The sequence below is a fragment of the Passer domesticus genome, chromosome 7 (genome assembly GCF_036417665.1).
Source record: "Passer domesticus isolate bPasDom1 chromosome 7, bPasDom1.hap1, whole genome shotgun sequence".
NCBI lineage: Eukaryota > Metazoa > Chordata > Aves > Passeriformes > Passeridae > Passer > Passer domesticus.
In genome coordinates, this window is record NC_087480.1 from 46,787,722 (window position 1) to 46,806,760 (window position 19,039).

Genomic DNA, 19,039 nt, shown 5'->3' on the forward strand with positions numbered 1-19,039 from the left:
TACCAACTGTCTCTTCCTCCAGTAATGTCATGGAAGATTGCTGGGCTGTAAACCAGCTGGAGCTTCCTTGGGTACAGGGTTTGTTTTTGGGCAACGCAGCAGTCAGGACGCAGTAAGGCCAGGGAAATTTAAAAGAAGCCTCTCGTTCCATCCTGAAATCCTGGAGCAAAGCCTTGTTCAGAGGAGAGGCCCTGTGAAGAGACACAGGATGAGAGGGAGCTGGATCCTCACATTTGCAGGCTGTAAGAACATGCCAGGATGCGAGACAGGCCACCAACTGCTCCAGTCAGCTCAGCAGTCCCTTGGAAGGAAACACCTTCTGAGCCTTGCTTGCATGCTTTACAGCTGGGGAGTTGCCTTGGAGACTAAGTTTATATTGAATTGGAAGTAATGGAAGCAGGAGAAAGGGGTTGTAAAGGACGGTGTATCTGGAGTAAGATCTTAGCCTCCTTTTGCACTGTTAAAAATAGGATAAACAGTAACTTCAATTTGATTTTTTTAAATACAATTTTTGTTGAGGAAATGCACGAACCAAAGTTTTTTGCAAATGGCTTTTCAGATCCAGAGTGGACTTTCAGGCTGAAAATCTAAATAGATCCCTGGACTCAGCAGATAGTTCACAAGGATGTTTAGATCCCAAGACTTAGAGTGCAGGAACTTGAACTTGAGTTTTAGGGTGTCAAGAAGAAGGCAGGGTGGTGACTATTTTAGTCAAGAAATGCTATGCAGAAATGGGAGAATATCCTAGTCTATCCTGGAAGTAAAATGTGCTACTGAAAATGTGATCAAATGGCAAGAGTGTGCAGGTACTACTATATTGCTGGCCATATTTTAGAGAGGGAGAGAGGGAGGGAGAGAGCATCCTTCTCAGAGTAAATGTAAATAAATCCTGCTGTGAGCAGTACAATCCTTTGTGTCAAGTTGATCACAAATCCTGGTATTCATCTTCGGGGGAGGAGATGATGTATGTAACTGAACACCTGCAACCACAGAGCTTTTATTGTGGAAATTCTGCTTGCTGACCTTTTTCCACTTAGGAGTTGAATTTAACGTGTGTTGTATTTCTGAAAGCAGTAGATCAAAGCAGCACACACTTACTCTGTGGACCTCTTTCCTGTATTGCAATCCTATTTGCTTACTTTAATGGCAGTTAAGGTTTTACTATTATTTATTCCTGCGACAGAACCAATGTGACTATAAGAGAGTAATCGGGGTTTTATTCTGGTAATCACAGTGCTGTTTGTATGAATAGGAAATTAGTTTAAATTGCAGATCTAGTGATGGTCATTGCTTACACCTCCTGTATTTTTTGTGCTTGTTTAAATGTTATGCAGGGAGAGGGGAGGCCAACAACCGGACTGTTAACTTCTACTATGTGTGCTGAAGCTCAGCCTGATTTGCAGGTTCTAAGCTGGATTTGCAGTGGCTACACAAGGATTTTTTTAAAAAGCTTATAAACAGATTTTATTTGTAAACCACTGAGACTCAATAAACATGGGGTGCATTATATTGGTTTATGATGCCACTTTTTAAAGCTGATCCACTTCATGAGGTTGAATGCTACCTGCAGGCTCCAGTTTATGTTTTAAAATGGCTGTTTTAAAACCCTGGACCCCAAAAAGCTGCCAAAATCTGGAGCTATGCAGGACTGATGCAGTGCTGGTGAGCTCTGTGAATCCCACAGCTGCCTGTGCTGTGCTGAGCTTGCAAGCTGTTCTCCCCACTGGTGCCTCCCAGAGCACATTCCCTAGCAACAAATACCTACAAATTCAAAGGTATTTAAAGTACTTGGATTGCCTTGTGCATAATAGTGCCCACTGCAGAAATGCCACAGCTGTGTCAAAGATGATGTTATCTCCTAAAAGATTACCTCCTTCTTGAACTGAAGCTTCAGGAAGCACAGCTGAGTTAACCTGATTATTAATGTGATGAAGTGTTCTCACCTGGAGGATAGTTTGATGTCTTCTTTTTCCTCCTGTTCATTGAAGAGGAATTTGATGTACTACAAAAACTGAAGAAGGTAGAACCAGAGAGAAATACCCTTGGGAGGCCATTTTAACACAAATCTCAACCAGAGCTGAAATGCATGTGCCCTTTGCAACCATACCTAAACTGTGTTATGGAAGGAGACTTTGCTTTGTATCCTTCCTTGACTTTCAGCCTCTCTGTGGAATAAAATGCACTCAGGTGCTTAGTAGTCATTTACCTCCAATGTTTTGTCAAATTCCAGTCTTTCTTGATGGTTTGCAAAGCTTAAGCATACCTATAACAGACTGTTATTTTACAGTCATTAAATAATGATGATACTCTCTGCAGCTTTCTGCTGGCTATTCTTAGCAAAAGTCAGAGGAATTTTCTGGCAGAGAAACATTTAAGATACAGTGCAGTATCAATAGCAGCTCCAGAGGTAGGTTATTTTCTTTGTGATGTCTCAGCTGGTTTTCTTTCCAGAAAAAAGGCAGGAGGGGACCACAAAGCTCAACATTTCTTCTGGTACTGCAGTTCCTCTCTGCACATGGGCAAGAGATGATTATATTATTTTATTATACTAATACAACAGGCATTTGATGTCTTATATTAATGGTTTTAATTCTGAAAATCCAGTAAGCAACTTAATGCTGTGAATCCAATGGGAGAAAAACCTTATTTTGTCAGGAGGAAATTTGTCTTGTCAGTCCCTGTTTCTCAGGGATGCTGGCAGACGAGATGCAGCACATGGGAAGGCACACACTCTGCAGTGATGGCAGCATGAGAGGCTGGGCACGAAGGGCTGCACCCAGTGTCTGCCCAGGAAGTCAGGAGCTGTGAGCCACGTGCAACTTTTAACAAAACAAGAATCAAGAAGCTGGAAAGAAGAATTCAGTAAAGATTACTTCAGAAAATAGTGGCATATGATCTAAGGTCACAACACATTTACCTTTTCCACTTCAGTTTTCTTCTAAAACCGTCTTGTATTTGTCTTCACATCTGTGTAATGATGTACAGCTACAGGGCTAACATTCATATTTTGCTATGATTGTCTTCAGCAAATACGTCTGAAGGGGCTGCAGGGCTGAAAAGGACTCCTCAGCCAAAGTCATTGTGACAAAGTAACAAAAATGAGAAGAACCTTGCACATGTGATTGTACTTGGAAGATGCGTTACTTTGTCAAGATGTACTGTGGCTTTGGGTGTCTGAGCTGACTGGGGAAGAATTCCATTTCCTTTTGCCTCCTAAATTTTCTATTTTCCTAAAGCTGCTCAAGTTTATTTTCACCTTTGATTTTAGAATGATTCAGAAGCACCCTGGAGATGGTCTAGCTACTGAAGCTTCTAGCCAGTGAGAGAAATTGTGCTTGCAGTTTGATAAAGATCACTCTATGCAAATTGCTCTCCCATTTGCACTGCTGTTCTTCAGATGTAAGGCACAGCATTGGGTGCTCTATTGCAGTCTTCTAAACTTCCTGTCATAGTCTATATTTTGCTTAATAAATTTCTGAAGGAAGGTATTAATTTCACTACAGAATGACAGTGACTTTTATGTGTTGTTGTACTTTATCTCACACTGTGATAGCCCCACTGGGCCCCTCTAGCCCTGACCTGCCTCCAACCTGTGAATCAAGAGCTGCACATTTTGAAAACCTGCATGTTTACTCCAAGTGGGTTGGAGGGCTGAAGGGGAGGACTCAGATATCTAAATAGTCAGCAGCTTTATACCATTTGCACTGCTCAAAGGTTCAGTGTTGCAGAGATCCACCCGTGATTCTTCCTTGGGACATGTGCAAGTAGAATGCAGCTGTGAAGCCCTGCAAGAAAGTGTGAACGGGTTCTGGAGGTTTGCTGGTTTCAGTGTTTAGTCTTGGGAGAAGCTGTCTGTCTGTGATAGGTCACATGGAGTTCTTGTCTTGTCCTTGTATGATTTTAGCAATGCTCGGGTGAGTTGAAGTTACTACCTAAACTCGGGGGTTTTCTTATCTTTGCTCTTGCCTGTTCCATTTCCAGACTAAAGGGGATGTCACTAGAGATGGAGAAACCTTCATTCATGCACAGTTGCAGCTCAAGAGCAAGATATCACTCCTGTGGATGTTGAAGGAATGGAAGAACGCACAGTGTTCCCTTGTGACAAACCTTCATCAAGTGCATGTGCTCTTTCAGTTTGCCCATTGAGGAGTGCTGAGGGTCAGGCTTTTCACCTGACCACATAGTGTTTGATGATTTGTAGCACTGGGAGCTACAAGAGGCCCCAGAAAGGAGATAAATCCATTAGAGCCATCTTGGTTAGCAGATTTTGCTGGGTAGCAGAAACATCAGAAACATCACAGCAATTTGTTCCTGTCTGAAACCAGCATCCTCTTCTTTTTTCACAGACCTCAGAGCCAGGCTGGTGAAACTCCCCAAATGGTGACTCACATGTTACTGAATAACACAATAAACACCCTGAAGGCTACTGCGCACAGATTTATTTGTCTTAATGCAACTATAAACGTGAAGATGGATTACCAACATAATATATCTATGAAGGAAGTTTAGTAATAAATAAGGACTTCTGATTTGAAACAACACTCTGCAGAGTAACTAGAGGGAGTTTCCTCCTGCTCTAGCAGCTAAGAAATAGGTATCTAAATACATATATAGATATATATACCATACTATGCGGAAAAAAATTGAGATCATATTGGACAAATACATAACCAGTGAGAGAAAATCTATAGTCATGGCATTAGCTCTGCAATACCAGCTCATCATCAGGTGAGATTCTAATATTGCTTTGTCCCAGAAATTAAACAAGAAGAGAAAATCCATCCTCTTTTACTGTGAGTTACTGAGGATTAAAATCTGGAACGATCTCAAAGCCTATGAGATCAAAAATATTGACCTATGTTTGATAAGTACCTTAAAGGTTTGGTATGGAGGTGACTTGGACATTTAGTCAGACAGTTAACAGGTGTAGAAACTAATCTGAACATTGAAAAAACCCCAATGTTAGTATAAAAACATGTGGAAGTGCTTTTCATGTAACAAAGTTCACCATTTTTCTCTCCATTGTGCATCTGCCTAGAAATATATTTTTCCTAGTTTTTGTGGCTTAGAACACTTAGAACACTGTTCCTTTCCTTGTCTGAGTGTAACTAGTTCCACCCATCGGTATCATCATATTCTAACATAGCAGGTAAATAGCTTATTTATTGATTTTTCTACAGTATAAAATACATGTTTTGAGAATTAGTAGGATTATGTTTAAAGTCATACAACTGATGTAGGTTCTTACCCTGGAAAATTTGAGTACTTTAGCAGTAGTGCAATGGAGTGTGGGACAGTGTGTTCTGCTTCTGAACTTAGTGAAAATGACTTGGGAATATCAAGGGCTGAGTAACTGCTGACAAAACAACTGGATCTTCTGTTGAAGAGGAACTGGAAAAGTCTGGCATTTTCTCAAGGCCAATTTTGTTACCTGACATTCTGCCAAAAAGGAGCTACGAGTGACAAGGTTAAGGGCTCATTCGATGGCTGTGAAATCAGCATCAAACAAACAGCCACAGGGAGTGCCAGACCATGTTCAGTCCTTTGCCTGGAGTCTCCTAGTATTAGGATTACTCTTGACAGACAGAGCAGACTTCCACTGGCCTAGGCAGGCAGAATGAGCAACACAAAACAACTTACTACAAAGCACACAGTGACACAGTGGCAGAAGCTGCCGGTGAGCCTTTGCTACATTTTAAGCCTCTGTGTCTTAATTTGCACTTATCTGAATCTGTCTTCCTCTGATGAAAAAAAAAGAGTTAATACATAGTCAAAGTATTTTCTGAACCCTGGGCAAAATGGCAATTGCCTGTTTTAATCTGGCATATAATAAGAATCTGACAACCACATAAACAGAGCAAAAATTTCCAGTTGCATATTGAGTTTGTGACTCATAGAAGACAATAAATAAATTTTCTATGTAGTTGGAGTGAATTTAGCCAGTGATCTCAGCCATTTAATAAGGTTTCTTCTGCAGGTGACCACTTTGCTGTTGGCCAGGTTAATGTGATCACACTTGTTAATTTGAATCACATTCCTTAAGAGGATTCTTCCATAATTGTAGGGATTGTAAGTATGCAACTAATACTCCATTCACCATTTATTCAGCTTCAGGTTGTGAGCTGTGTCTTCAACTCATCTTCATGATTGCTTTAAGAGTTCTCATGGTCTTCCCAGAAAGATGAGTCTTCGCACACCTGCAGCTGTCCACGTGCCCCAGGTGGACCAGCTGATGTTGGCAATGATGATGAGCTACAGACAGACTGGAAGCCAAGGTAAGTAGCATCCCATGGAGCAGCAGAACATGTTAGTTATCCAAACAGGGAAGCCATTATTTCTAAGAATACAAAAATTGGATTGTCATTTGACCATGGAAACGCACACACTCCTGACTCAGCAATGTAGAAAAAGTTGGACTTAATTTCTTATTTGCACCCCACAGGTGAGATACAATTAACACATAGATGTGCCTGGACTAGTTTTCATATGTGAAGGAGTTGCAAGGAGAAACTCAGGGCTTGATGTTTGCTCCGTATTGGAGACTTATGTTGTCATGGCTTATTATTCAGTATGGGTCACTGGAGAGAAGCTGTGTCAAGAGAACCTGCAGGCTGATATTGCAACATAAACACCACACAGTTGGAGTGTGGGTTTTATCTACTTGGTGCATTGCAATTACTTGGTAAGGTCTGACACATAGCAAGGGTGGTGCAGCAGGTACTTGTGATAGTTTCATGGTGGTTGCTGACAACACTCATTTTTCTATATATGTGTGTAACTGTTCAAACCATGCTGATGATTGATAGACACAGAATATGTTGTTTTCTTACCTGTCCAGTTCCCTTCATGGTGAACACTTTGTTGGAGTGAGGAGGAAAAGCATGTCCTTATACACATACTGGCTGTCACAAAATTGATACCTAAAAAAGTCAGGTACAAACAACTGTACAAAACAATTCCCTATAGGCTATAGCAAGCAGGACAGTAACAGCCCTACTCTAGTCAATTTATCTTCTAGAAGACAAATTTGAACAGATTTGAAAATTGAATAAAGAGTCATGAGATGATGTAGTTTCATCGGTCCACCAAAACAAAATGCAACTTGTGTTTTTGAGGAAAAAAGAGCAAGCAAAGAGTGAAGCAACTCTGGGGTGATAGCTTGGTCTTTTTCAATTTTCTGAATCTCACACTGGCTTATGCATTCATAACATTCAGCATTTTACTTGAACTCTGTACACACAAAAGAATTTGCTGAGGACAATGGGAAACAACATATGGATAGAGACAGGTAATAAATAAGGTGTATATGTGTTTATTCTGGATCCATCCATTCCACCTACCCATGTACCTAAAGGACATATTACTGCAGTAGCTTAGCATCATGTCTTATCCTTGGCATGTTCATGTTTATGTATTTTTCTGTGAATAATGAGGCAAATTGCAGTGTTGGTTTATATTCCATGTATGTTGTATGTTATTTATTCATCCTTTTTTGCTCTTACATCTAAGAAGTATTTCAAATCACCTTGACATCTCATCTGTACACAAAGCTCGGAAATGTTACATTTCTACCAGTTTTACAACCCAGTGAAAACTATTTTTTTACCTTTGGTCAGTGCATCACTGCAAATGTCTTTCATGAAAAAATGTATTTTTTACCCATGCAATCTGAGATTTTGCTTCATAAAACCAAGACCTGCTCATATCCCTGTGGAGGTGATTCCATAGGGTCAGAGGTTAAATTTAGATTTTTCTGTGGCTGATTCATTATGAAGTTACTTTTCAGAATGATGTTACCCATCTAGCCAGGGGATTGGCCGAAGAGAGAGCAGGAGGATTGACTGAGAGGCAGGGACCTTTTAGTTTAGTCTGGAGGAGCAATTGGAGAGACTGCCTGCATTCCACTGCTCTGAGGTTCAGAGGCTGCCTTCCCCAGCTTCAGTGAAAAATGGGGTGGGCCTGAAAAAGTGTACATGAGGGATGCCTTTTTCCTACACCTCTAAGTTTCACCACCTCTCCAAAGAATGTGATTGAAAAACTGATGTCCTTTGAATGGCTTATTTTGGGGGTGATCAACATTTTGTTGCTTGATTTAGTTTTCCACTCTGCCTTGCCCTGCCTGACAGGCAGAGCAAAATTAAGTCTCCAGCACCACTTTTATCAAAATTAATGTCTCCAGCACCAGTTTTATCAAAATGTGATTGTTTGGGGCGATTTAGATCAAATCAAGCAACCAACAGACTTCTTGAGTATCTGGTGTCCAAAGTAGGGCCTTGGGGTCACAGTCACTGGCTGCTTGCCCCACATGGTGTGGGCACTATAGGCCACAGAGGTCTGTGGGCAGTTTCAGGATGATTTTGAATGAACTGTCAGGCCCCTGGAGAGCAGAACTGTAGCCTTGTCCAGCTGGCTCCAGGTCAGGTTCTGAGCTATCTGGTAGAGACAAAAAACATCACTGCTCTGAGATGTGAGGAGAAATTGAGGATGTGAAAGCAATGCTAATTTCTACTTCTGTCTCTAGTTAAGCATGTGAAAAATTAAATCAAAAGGAGCTGTGCAAGAAGCTGGGGAGTTTGTAGCTTAAAAAATTTAAAAAAAAAAGAAAAAAGAAAAAAAAAAAGCAGAGCAACAAATTCCAGCTCTGGGTGTGATGGAGTTTTGGGGAGATGAAATTTCTTAAGGCAGCTCATTGTTTTGTTGAATGCAGGATCTGCTTTCTTAGACGATGAAGGAGCCAGGCAGCAGCACTGCAGGAATGCCAGTGCCTTGTCTGATGTCTCACAGTAAGACACAAGAAAGAGAATTCTGTGGAGGCTCCTTTTTCAGCTGATCACCAGTGAGCAGACAGGTAATTTCTAATTAATACTTGTCAAATAATACTAAGTTAGTCTGACCAAGAAGGAAGGTTTCAGAAGATGATCTGCCATCCACGTTTTAATTTTATGGGCCAACTATAGGGCTCTCCTGTGTTCTGATGTCCTTACCAGACTCTTAAATGCTTTAACTGAAAATGGGACTTTGCATACAAGTACACAGAATGCCCTGACTTGGTGGTCTGCTTCCCTCTGAGGGTAACACTTCTTGGCCCTGTTCTTGGTATGGGCAGGTTCTGCTCTTTAAGTCCCTTTGTGGTGTTGTGCTTCCTGTTTGTGCATCTTGAGATGGGAAAGGCAAAACACAATCATTTATTCTGTAGGTGTAGGAAGAGCAATTTTAAATTTTGATTCTTTTGCGGTGAAAAAGTGGCCAGAGCTGGTAACCAAGATCATTGTATTTCAAATGTGAGACTGAAGAAGGCCATGTACCCTCACTGTACCATATTTAATATTTTTTGTTTAGTGTTGTGTTAAATTTTACTGATAGAAACTTTTAATAAGTTATTAAAAAAGGCTGAAGATTAGCAATTTGCACCTTCTAAAAAATGAACAGTAGTCTTGTTTTGATATGCAACTCCATTATCAATTTGCATCTTTAAACAGGTGTCTTTCTCTGTTGACTTCTCTCCTTTGATTAGCTGAAAAGATTCAGTTTTACTTTGTGTTGCACTCTCCTAAGCACACTTAAAGCAAGCTAGTAACAAAAAGCAAACCAAATGCTTAAAGACCTGGAGTGTGATTCAGCTTATTGTAGCCTAGGCTGTCAGAGTTGACTGGTAATTTTGCTGAAGAGTAGCCCTGCAGGTTATTAAAGAAAAAAAATTAGTTTCTGAGAATATATCAACAAAAATTTCTTCATGCTTGACAGTAACATACCCATAACCTCCTTATTTACCAAACTGCCTTCAGGGAATAGTACAACCTTCAGCCTGCTATCATACAGTGATCTGTGCCTGTTGGCAGAGCAATCTTGACTGATAATTCCCATCTTTCAGCCTGCCTTACCATGTCTGTTCAAATTGACTTGTCCCAGCAATAGCACCCAAGGAGGCACCTTCTACAAGGTCAAGTTGTGAGAGGTCAGTCTCTTCTCCAGCAACCTGGCATGTCTGGGAGGCCTGAGAGGTATAGACTTTATACAGATTTGTTGCAAGTAAATATCATAAATAGGGCTATGCTGTTAAAAATATGCACAGAATTCCTTTAGCTGAAAGATGCCTGAAAGATTTTACAACATTGTTTTTATTCTTAATTGTGAAGTTGAAATCTTATCTTTACTTTCTTCCTATTTCATCACCTCATAAATACTTAAACTTGTTATCAGAAAAAAACTAGCAAGTAATAGTTATTTTTATAATTTTTTTTTCTCCACTCAATTCATAACCATTAATGTATTGATGGTAAGGCTTAAAAATTGGCTCAAATCTGTCCAGACTTCCACACAGGCTAACTGAGGTGTGCTGCAGAGTCACAGTCTTAATCAGAGCTTAATATCATCAGGGAGCCATGCTTGCCCATCTCTCAAGGAGAAGGTGTTCTCTGGCATTAGGGGAAGAAAATGAACCTGAAGATGATAGTCACAGTATAAGTCAAGGTTATGGAGAGTAATTCTTGATAAGTCTGAATGAAACTTTGCTGAAATCACAAGCATTTCAGTGGCCTTTAGGCCTCATTAGTAAAACCACCTTCAGTTTTAAAGTTTTCTGTCTCTGAGTTGGTACCAGAAAGTATATGAAATTAGTCTTCTGTGGGTGGCTCAAATGGGAATCCAAAAGAAGAAAAAGCATTAAACTATTGATAATTGACACTTCAGATTGAGGATTTTATCATTTTAATGAGACATTTCCCTAATTCATACATTAATATAATACAAAAAAATATTCAGTAAGACATATTAATTGTCTTCTGCTGAACATATACAATTTCAGTGCCAAACAATAGGACTTTTGCTTCCTTAAACAAAAAAGCCTTAATGTGAACTGAACTACAGAATGGTTGCAGAGTTCTTGTCAAATTAGCTAGCAATTGATTACATGGGGAAAAGCATGGCACTGCATCTATCAGCTCCCTGCATGGGGGAATGATTAGACTCTTTTGATCATTGATAGGGGTATGTAAGTTCTCAAAATGAATCCACTCCTCCAACTTTTAAGGAGACAACAGTCAGTCCTGACTGAACATTGATATGTATAGGAGGATCATAAATGTGAAATACAGGGCTGCAGGAAAAAACACTTGAAAAATCAAAATCTTAGACTTAGTCTTAGCTTGATTTATCTTTGTGCTGCAGGCAGGAGAGCTGTCCCCAGTGGCAGTGTTCTTTAGTGGCTTACACGGCCTCCACACTGGTGAAAGTGTTGTCCTTGAAATCGCCAAGGAATATCTTTATTTCAATTTCAGCTTGAGGTTATCATTATAGTATATTTTAAAGATACATTTAATTCCCAGTTCATATATGGAAGTCATACAAATTATTGATTTTTAGCCCAGATCATTAAGAATTTTAACACAGACTGTGGCTACTCAGATAAAAGCTGTTCTATTAAGAGCTTAACAAAGGTTAATTTTGGCATATAATTAACTCATCATCTAATGAGCTAAAGACAACTTTATCATTTAATTGCTACAACTGGTAAAAAGTTCAAAGACGAAAAACAACAGCTTTCAACATCTAAGTGCTTAGAGTAGTAGCTGTGCTTATTCTCTCACCCCAAGGAAGGTTAAAATCCAGACCCTCTTACAAATCCCTTTTCTTTGTGTTTTTAGTTTCTTTCTTCTAAGTTACAGGAATAATTCCTTCACCCTTGGCTTGCTGTATCCATTCTTGTATGTTGCAGGCTAATATTTAAAATGCATTTAAAATGCATCACATGGGTGATGAAATTATAAGCAAAATTCTGAAAGCCTTCAAATGAAGGGGGTGTGGGTAACAGACTGGTAGAAGATGACATTAGCCACTGGCTCCCTCCTGGTGTTATCTCTTCAGCCCTCAACCTTATCCTTCAGAAGCTGCTGGAGGAGCTTGGTAAAGGAAAGGGGAGGCAGCATTTCAGTCAAGCAAGAGGGCTAGTTGCATTTCTGGGTGCTGTTATGAAATAATATATAAATGTGACAGCCTTCCTCTTGCTTAACTTTGTCAACCTACTTGGAGACTAAGAATTAAACCCAGAAATTTAATTAGTCTTAGAAGTTCTGGACATCAGGAGGAATTTATTCATGGAGAACATTGTTACAAACATTGGAATGGACTGCCTAGGAAGGTGGTGGAGTCACCACCCCTGGAAGCATTCAAGAAATGACTGGACATGGTGCTTAGTGCTATGGTCTGGTTGACAAGGTGTTCAGTGAAAAGTTGGACTCAATGATTTCAGAGGCCCTTTCCAAGCTAAATGATTCTGTGATTCTGTTAACGGACAGACATTTAGTGGGGCAGCAGCTCAGCTTCTTGAGTAACTTTTAATTTGTCACTTGAGAATCTGCCTCACTGAATATGCAGGACCTTGTTTTGGACCTTGGACTTCTGTTGAACAGAAAGGTCTCTCAATGACAGCACTGGGTCCTCATCTTTTGAGAGTTCTGGATTTGAGTTGCATTTTTCAGTCAATTTTCTACGCAGCCTGTGTGGTCTGAACCTGGAGTTGCTGGTCATTCTGAATGAGGCAGAACAAAGAATTTAATGGTGCTTTGGTGGGAGGTGGGATTGAAATAAGGTGCAGCAAAGAAGAAAAAACTTGGCATGAGTAAGGTGGAAAGTGCCAAAGCATGAGAGAGAACAGTTGTGGGGCTAAGAGAGTGAGGAATCCGCAGCTGAGGTCTCACTGTCTTCATGGAAAGGTGAATATTTAAAGACAGAATGTCCAGGACAGGGTTTGTGATGGGGTTTGAATTCAGTAAGGGGTCTTCTATCCTTTTTCCTTACACCTTCTTCACACGATGAAAAACTTTCCTGCAAACAAGCACCCTGACAATGACAAACCAAATCCTCATTAAAACAAAGAAAGGTTAAGGGGAAAAAATAACCTATTTAAAATGAGGTAACTCACCAGTCTTTGAGCTGTAAATTGACAATAGGATTTATATAAATCCATAATTGTATCTCTTTTACCTGCAGTTAGGCTGGTTAATGATGAAAAAAGTATACAGCCTATCGTGAGGTTTTAATGAGGATTCTTTTTGCAGAGTTAAAAAAATCCACCAAATTAAATTCTGCCAATTTACTCCATTGCAAATTGAGCGCCACCCTGTGCGCAAAAAATCATCAAGTAGCTTAAATCAGTTACAGCTAAATGTGTAAGTCAGCATGTGCTTTAGCCTTTAGTCATGAAGAATATATTAGATTTTAAAAATAAATGGCTTTCTGCTGAGTCTTCATTGCAATGGCTTTCTGACTTTTAATTAAATTTTCAGTACTTGTGGGTACTTCTTCATGTACTTTGTCCATAGAATTCACAGCATCTCTATCATTATATGCGGTGCAAAACCAGAAGCTTGTTCATTCCTTTGTTATTCACTGGTACAATACCTAGAGATTTTTTTTTTTCTTGTAAGATAAGAGCAAAGCATTTATTCTACAACAATACCCTATAAGAATGAAGCAAGAATGCATAAACTGAATATGATTAACAGTCACTGGTAGCTCATTACAGTTTGCTCATTAGACACTTCTGGTCTCTTTCATTGGTGTTAAATGAACTTAATGTAAATTAATAAGTATGGGTTCACATCATTTGCAAGAAGCTCATGAGGAAAGGGAACAGTGGGCTTTGCTGGCCTCAGCGCGGCGAGCTGCTGCCTGCAGGTGTTGGAGGGAATGGCTGCTCCTCTGTGGGACAGCAGGAGCCATCCCTGTGAGGCTGGGCATTGCCTTTTTCAGTTGTGGCACTTGTGGTTTGAGGGACAATGTCATGCCATCAACTGCTAATTGGAAGGGAAAAAGAGGCCTAATGCTGGCTGGCTGCTTTCTGCTCCTCTGGGACTCTGGCAGCAGCCCCAGGAGTGGGGTGCTGGCCCTGCAGAGTGTGTGCTGGCTGTGCCTCCTGGCCTGTGTGAGGTGGGCAGGGGCCAGTGCCCATCCCCAGGATGTGTGAGGCAGGCAGGGGCCAGTGCCCATCCTTGGGAGCAGCGTGTGTGCTGGCACACCGTGGCAGCCCTGTCGCCTCGGTGGCCAGAGCACCCTGATCTGCTCCACTCTAACCAGTGTACCTAGCCTGGCTTGTGGTGTGCCAGCCTTCCTACCCACCCCTTCCTGCTGTGTCTGTGGGCTTTGAGATAAGCCAGAATGTGGCCATGTGAAGGAGCAGCCATGTCTCACTGCTGATCAGCCTGAGATTTAATCTGTCACATCCTGTGGGTGAGGCCAGTCTGGGGCTGCCCTTGCCCTTCACCCCGCAAGCCCCCAGAGCTCCCCACTGGCTGGAAACTGGGCATCCTGCCATGTCTCGGGCCCCATTTCATTTGCTGTGCTGGGCTGCTGAAAGCAGCACGTGGTGCTGGTGTGAGGATGTGGACATGGACACAGGCAGGCTGAGCTTTGTTTTCTCTTGCTGAGACTTGTGGGAACATGAGCGGGGCCTGTGCCGCCAGCTCTGCCTGCAGCCACACATCGGCAGAGAAGCAGTGTGGGTGACAGCCTGCATAAGGCAATTGTCTGTGTGTCTGTGAGGAATAGACGGAGCCATGGAAATGTGACAGGAGAATGCAAAGGTTTAAGAAATATTCTTAGCTCTCCCCTGTCCATCAGTGCTCATTGAGTGTAAGAAAAATGAATGTGGCTGGGCAGTGGGGGACCTATCATACACCTAATTTCAAGTGTCTCATCACCAATTATCCCCATGCGTATCTATTCTCTTTACCTGATGGACTAAGATTGACTCTCAGACCTAGTCTTTTCCTCCTCTCTTAGTGTTGCTTTCAGCATATCATTTTTTCATTTGTTTCAGCTGCCACTTTAAAGGCTATGGCCCAATCAGTTACTGCCTGTGGTTGTTTGTCTGCAGCCAGTGTCAGTCCTGGAGTTCGGCATCCCCCTCGCTTCTCCCAATTTGTTTATTATGGGACAGCGAGGAACATCTTCCTGGAATTTGGTGTAAATTCACTGTGAGCTGGGCCTGTATAGAGAAGACTTTAATGGAGACTTCAGAGGGGTGATTTGGGTGGAGAGAGGAATGGATTCTTTCTTTTTTAAATGTAAGAAAATTATGGTGTTGTCCTTGCAGAGAGTCTCGCATTAACTGCTTTCATCTGCTGGAGCTGGCTGGAAAGCAGGAATTATGGTGGGGTGAATGGTGGGAAAGAAGAAATTTTAGGGGTGTTTAATTTTTATTTTGCATCAAAATGAGCAGTGGAACTTTTTGAGGAGAAAAAAAGGAGACATTCAGGATCAGTCCTTCCTCCCTTCTTTCTCCCACCTGTTGCTTCTCACTGGATGTAAGTGAAACCCTGCTCAAATCCCTACCTGGCTTCTTTCAGATTGAGAATTGGATGAGGATGTTCCAGGGAGAAGTAGCAGAAATGTGGCTGGCAGTGGTTTTGGGTAGCTCTGCATGGGTAAGGGTGTGCTGGGGTTGGAGTGTGTTGGCAGGGGTGGCAGACCACAGGCTGTGCAGGCATGCTACTGTGGCAGCCCTGATGCCCTGTCTACACCCATCTCTGCTGACATCTGTGGGACTTTTTCCTCTCCTCTTTCTAGTGTTCTGCAGAATTGTGCTCCAGAGTGTATCTTCTATAAAAAACCTTTCCCTTTTGACTTTGTTTTCCAACGAAAGCTGGTTTTTATTAAGAGATCCCAGCACAATTGTATCCAGAGGTTGCTGCTCTAAGCCATTAACTGTTCATTTCAAACATGGTAAAACTGCCATTTATTATGGTTATTGTGGCACTTTGCTAAAACAGGGTTGGGTGTCCTTCCGAGGAGCGGTGTTCAGGAAAGGTAAAAGTAGAGAGCAACAAAGACTCAGACGTATTTTTTGTTCCTGTAAGACAGTTTGTGTGGAAAGTATCATTATTACATCCATGTGCTGCGAGCAAAGTTGCTAAGATACCTTAAACATTCTCCAGCAGATCCATGTGAGCTCTCATTTGTACAAATTCTGGTAAAACAAGTTTTCTGACCTAAATCAGCACCAGCCCAGCACTAAGGAGCTGGGTTCTTTATTCGGCAAGTTATCCTCCCTGTCAAAATGCATTTACATAGAGCCCTGCAGCCTATGCACTAATAGCGCCTCCCCCTGCTTCTGCCTCCTAGTGGGCTGCTGAAGGAGGCTATACATATGTATTAAGTTATTAAGCAGTGGTGTGGGTTCTCACAAGTTCAAACGCAGAGCATGCTGTGCCTATGCTCAAACGTCTCCAGGAGGGCCTGGATTAATAGAAATGCAAATGGAGCATCTGCACAAGGCCATATGATTAGAGCCTTCCCCCTCACACCTCAAAGTCAAAAGCAGAAAAACACTGCATGTGAAATACAACCAAAAAAACCTGGTGATATAATATGCAAAGTCTGTTACCAATTTCAACAGCAGTCAGCAAAACGTTGAGCCTCACCCCGCTGTAAGCACCATTGGCCCTACCTTCTCAAAGGTAAGTGGTTTAATCAGGGTGAATTGCTTGGGTCCTAGAGTCCATCGTGATACTTGCCTCTGCCTAGGATTCCAGGAGACTTCAGCTCAGTCTTGTCCAGCAGGACCACTGCTAACCTGAGCAGAAAACATCCTATTTTGTGCCAACTCATGCAGAGTTCTTTCTGCACTGATGGGAGATTTAAGTATGGCTCATATTAAAAAAAAAAATTAAAAAATCAGTCATTAGTAAAATCAGCTAGGGAAGATACAGTCAATCAAATTCTGCTTTCAGGACTGGTATTGATGTGAGTCCATATGTAATTAGTCAGAGTTTATTTCCTTCCACCTGAGAGTAGAATTTGACTTATTGGAGGCATATATCATGCTGTGTCAAGGTTTTACATCCTTCTAGAGACACCCATTCGGCCATGGTGTAGACAGACTAGTGTGGCATTGTTGGATGTTAGTTCTTGCTGCCACAAGTGTGGAATAACCAGAAGGCAGTGAAGCTATCATTTTGTGTCCTTGGTCCCAACCAGAGCCATGACATAGAATAGGGCTAAGTTTTTTCTGTACCTTTTAAAATTTTTCTTCATGTGTTGGTATGACACCCCTTAGAAGTATGAATGAGAATGACTCCTCTGTAGGCTGATCTAGATGTTTCTGCTGGAAACAGACTTGTGCCTGTTCAATAATCATATTATAAAGTGTCTATTTTTGTCAGTTCCTAGTGGTTTGTCTTCTCTGATGGTAAATTTTCACAGGTTATTGCAGGCTTCATCTTGCCAAGATCCTCTGAGAAGAGAATCTCATTCCACCAAGAACTTTGCCAGGTAAAGTCTGTAGGGACAGAGGGACAGAAGCTCACTATTCTGTGCCTGTTTGCCAAGGTGTTTACAGCCTTGCAGGGGCATGCGAAAGAAGAGGTGCTCATAGTGCAGAAGCTTACCTTTGTCTTCTACATATGAGACATCCCACTGGATGTAGCTCTGCTCCTCACACATTTCAGAACCTGCTACGTGAAACAAATCTCTTGTATGTAAGCCTCATGAATACCTTGGATGTACCTATGCAATCAAACATGGTGCTTCATATTTTTGTAAGGCTGCATACTGTAAACCTTACTTTTTTGTGCTTTTATGTAGTTATTGTCTTCTAGATCAAGAAGCCATCATAGTTTGAGGAAAGTTTCTTGGAGTGAGATTACAGCTGGCCTTGAAGGTTTATTTAAGTGACTATTCATAATTCTGTCAGAATAAGAAATCGGACTGATCTTTCACACTTTGTGGAGATTTCATTTAGTTTATCCTTGAGAAAGACTCTCCTGATGGTAGAGGCTATTCACAGATGTTGGAACACTTTACTGTCTTTGTGAATAAGGGTAAAAACATTTGAGCTCTTCCCTGCTCTAGAGTAAGGCTCATAAGCAGCTGTTGTTTTCTGTACATTGGGTTTATTTAATATGTACAGAGTAAAAACACATCTAGCTCTCTGCCTCTGGTTTCTGTGTGGAAGTGTGGGAGCTAACCTGAACATAATGTAACTTGGTTTATGAAGGACAGTCCCACAGATCTGATTCAAATACCTCTCAGTTATATGATCCTTACAGAGCAGCTGGTGGTCATGCTTGTTTCTTTGAGTGACTTTAAGAGCTGAAATATGAATATTGCCCTACACATACTGCAGTTATTTCTTCAGAATCAATTGCCATGTTCTCTTGTTATTTCTGTGCTGCTTGATATTGTAATCCATGTTTTGTTCACCTGCCTTGTATTCTTGGACCTACTTTCATATATCTGTTGCAGTAAACCTGCTTTTCCAAACTTCCCTTAGAAAACTAGGAGAATTTGTCCTTGTTCCCCAACGTAGGCTTTTGAGCTGGAAAGCAAGCCAGAAAAAAACTACACGTAGAACAATATGTTCTACTTTTGTCAAACAGAATAGGAAAAGCTGCAGAGCTCTGGTGATTTTGTTGGTGGGGATATTTTGTTTGTTTGTGTTGGGTTTGGTATTTTTTGCTTATTTTTAGGTGACTAGAAAGCAACTCTGTTTGTAAGGGAATTAAAATTTTATATATGTCTTTAGACAATGTCCCTGAATTGTTGGACTTTTTGTTCCTCTTTGTCTATAAAATTCACAGAGCAAACAAAACATTGGGCTAGATGGGAAATTGGGTGTGATTCTTCTTTTCAGTGTCAGAATAAGGTGACTGTGAGCTGTAGCTCACCTTCCTGGTTTGATAGGTGCTAGCATCCTCCTTCACAGTTTTTCAGCTGAGCAGCAGCATGACTATATGGAGGCCTTGACTCTTCAAAGACATAGCTGGATTTATTTGTGTGGTAGTTAATCAATTTTCTTATCTGTCCTCAAACCTTAGAACCAATGGTATGTAAATTCCTAAATAACTGCATGCACCAGGCCTGCACAGACCAAGATAGAGGAAGAATTATTAAAACATACATATGAGTCTCTGCTGATTTCTCCACACATTAAAGGCTAGTGATTGCCCAGCAGTGAGCACGTTTGTATACATACTTCCCACATGCCATTAACAGCCTGACCTCTTTCAGCGGCACACACAAACCTAAACTATGTCTACAGGAA

General features: G+C 41.2%; 1 long non-coding RNA gene across 3 annotated transcripts in view; it reads left to right on the forward strand.

Annotated features, from left to right (window-relative positions):
- LOC135305099 (uncharacterized) overlaps positions 1–19,039 on the forward strand; it is a 50,396-nt gene that overhangs the window by 13,145 nt on the left and 18,212 nt on the right. The window contains exons 2-5 of one of the 3 annotated variants that reach the window (XR_010366391.1): positions 3,982–4,728; positions 6,109–6,275; positions 8,708–8,848; positions 17,200–18,471. This is a non-coding gene — a long non-coding RNA (uncharacterized LOC135305099). Of the gene's footprint in view, positions 1–3,981; positions 4,729–6,108; positions 6,276–8,707; positions 8,849–17,199; positions 18,472–19,039 lie in introns of those variants that run through there. The other 2 variants (XR_010366393.1, XR_010366392.1) reach the window with 2 other exon arrangements.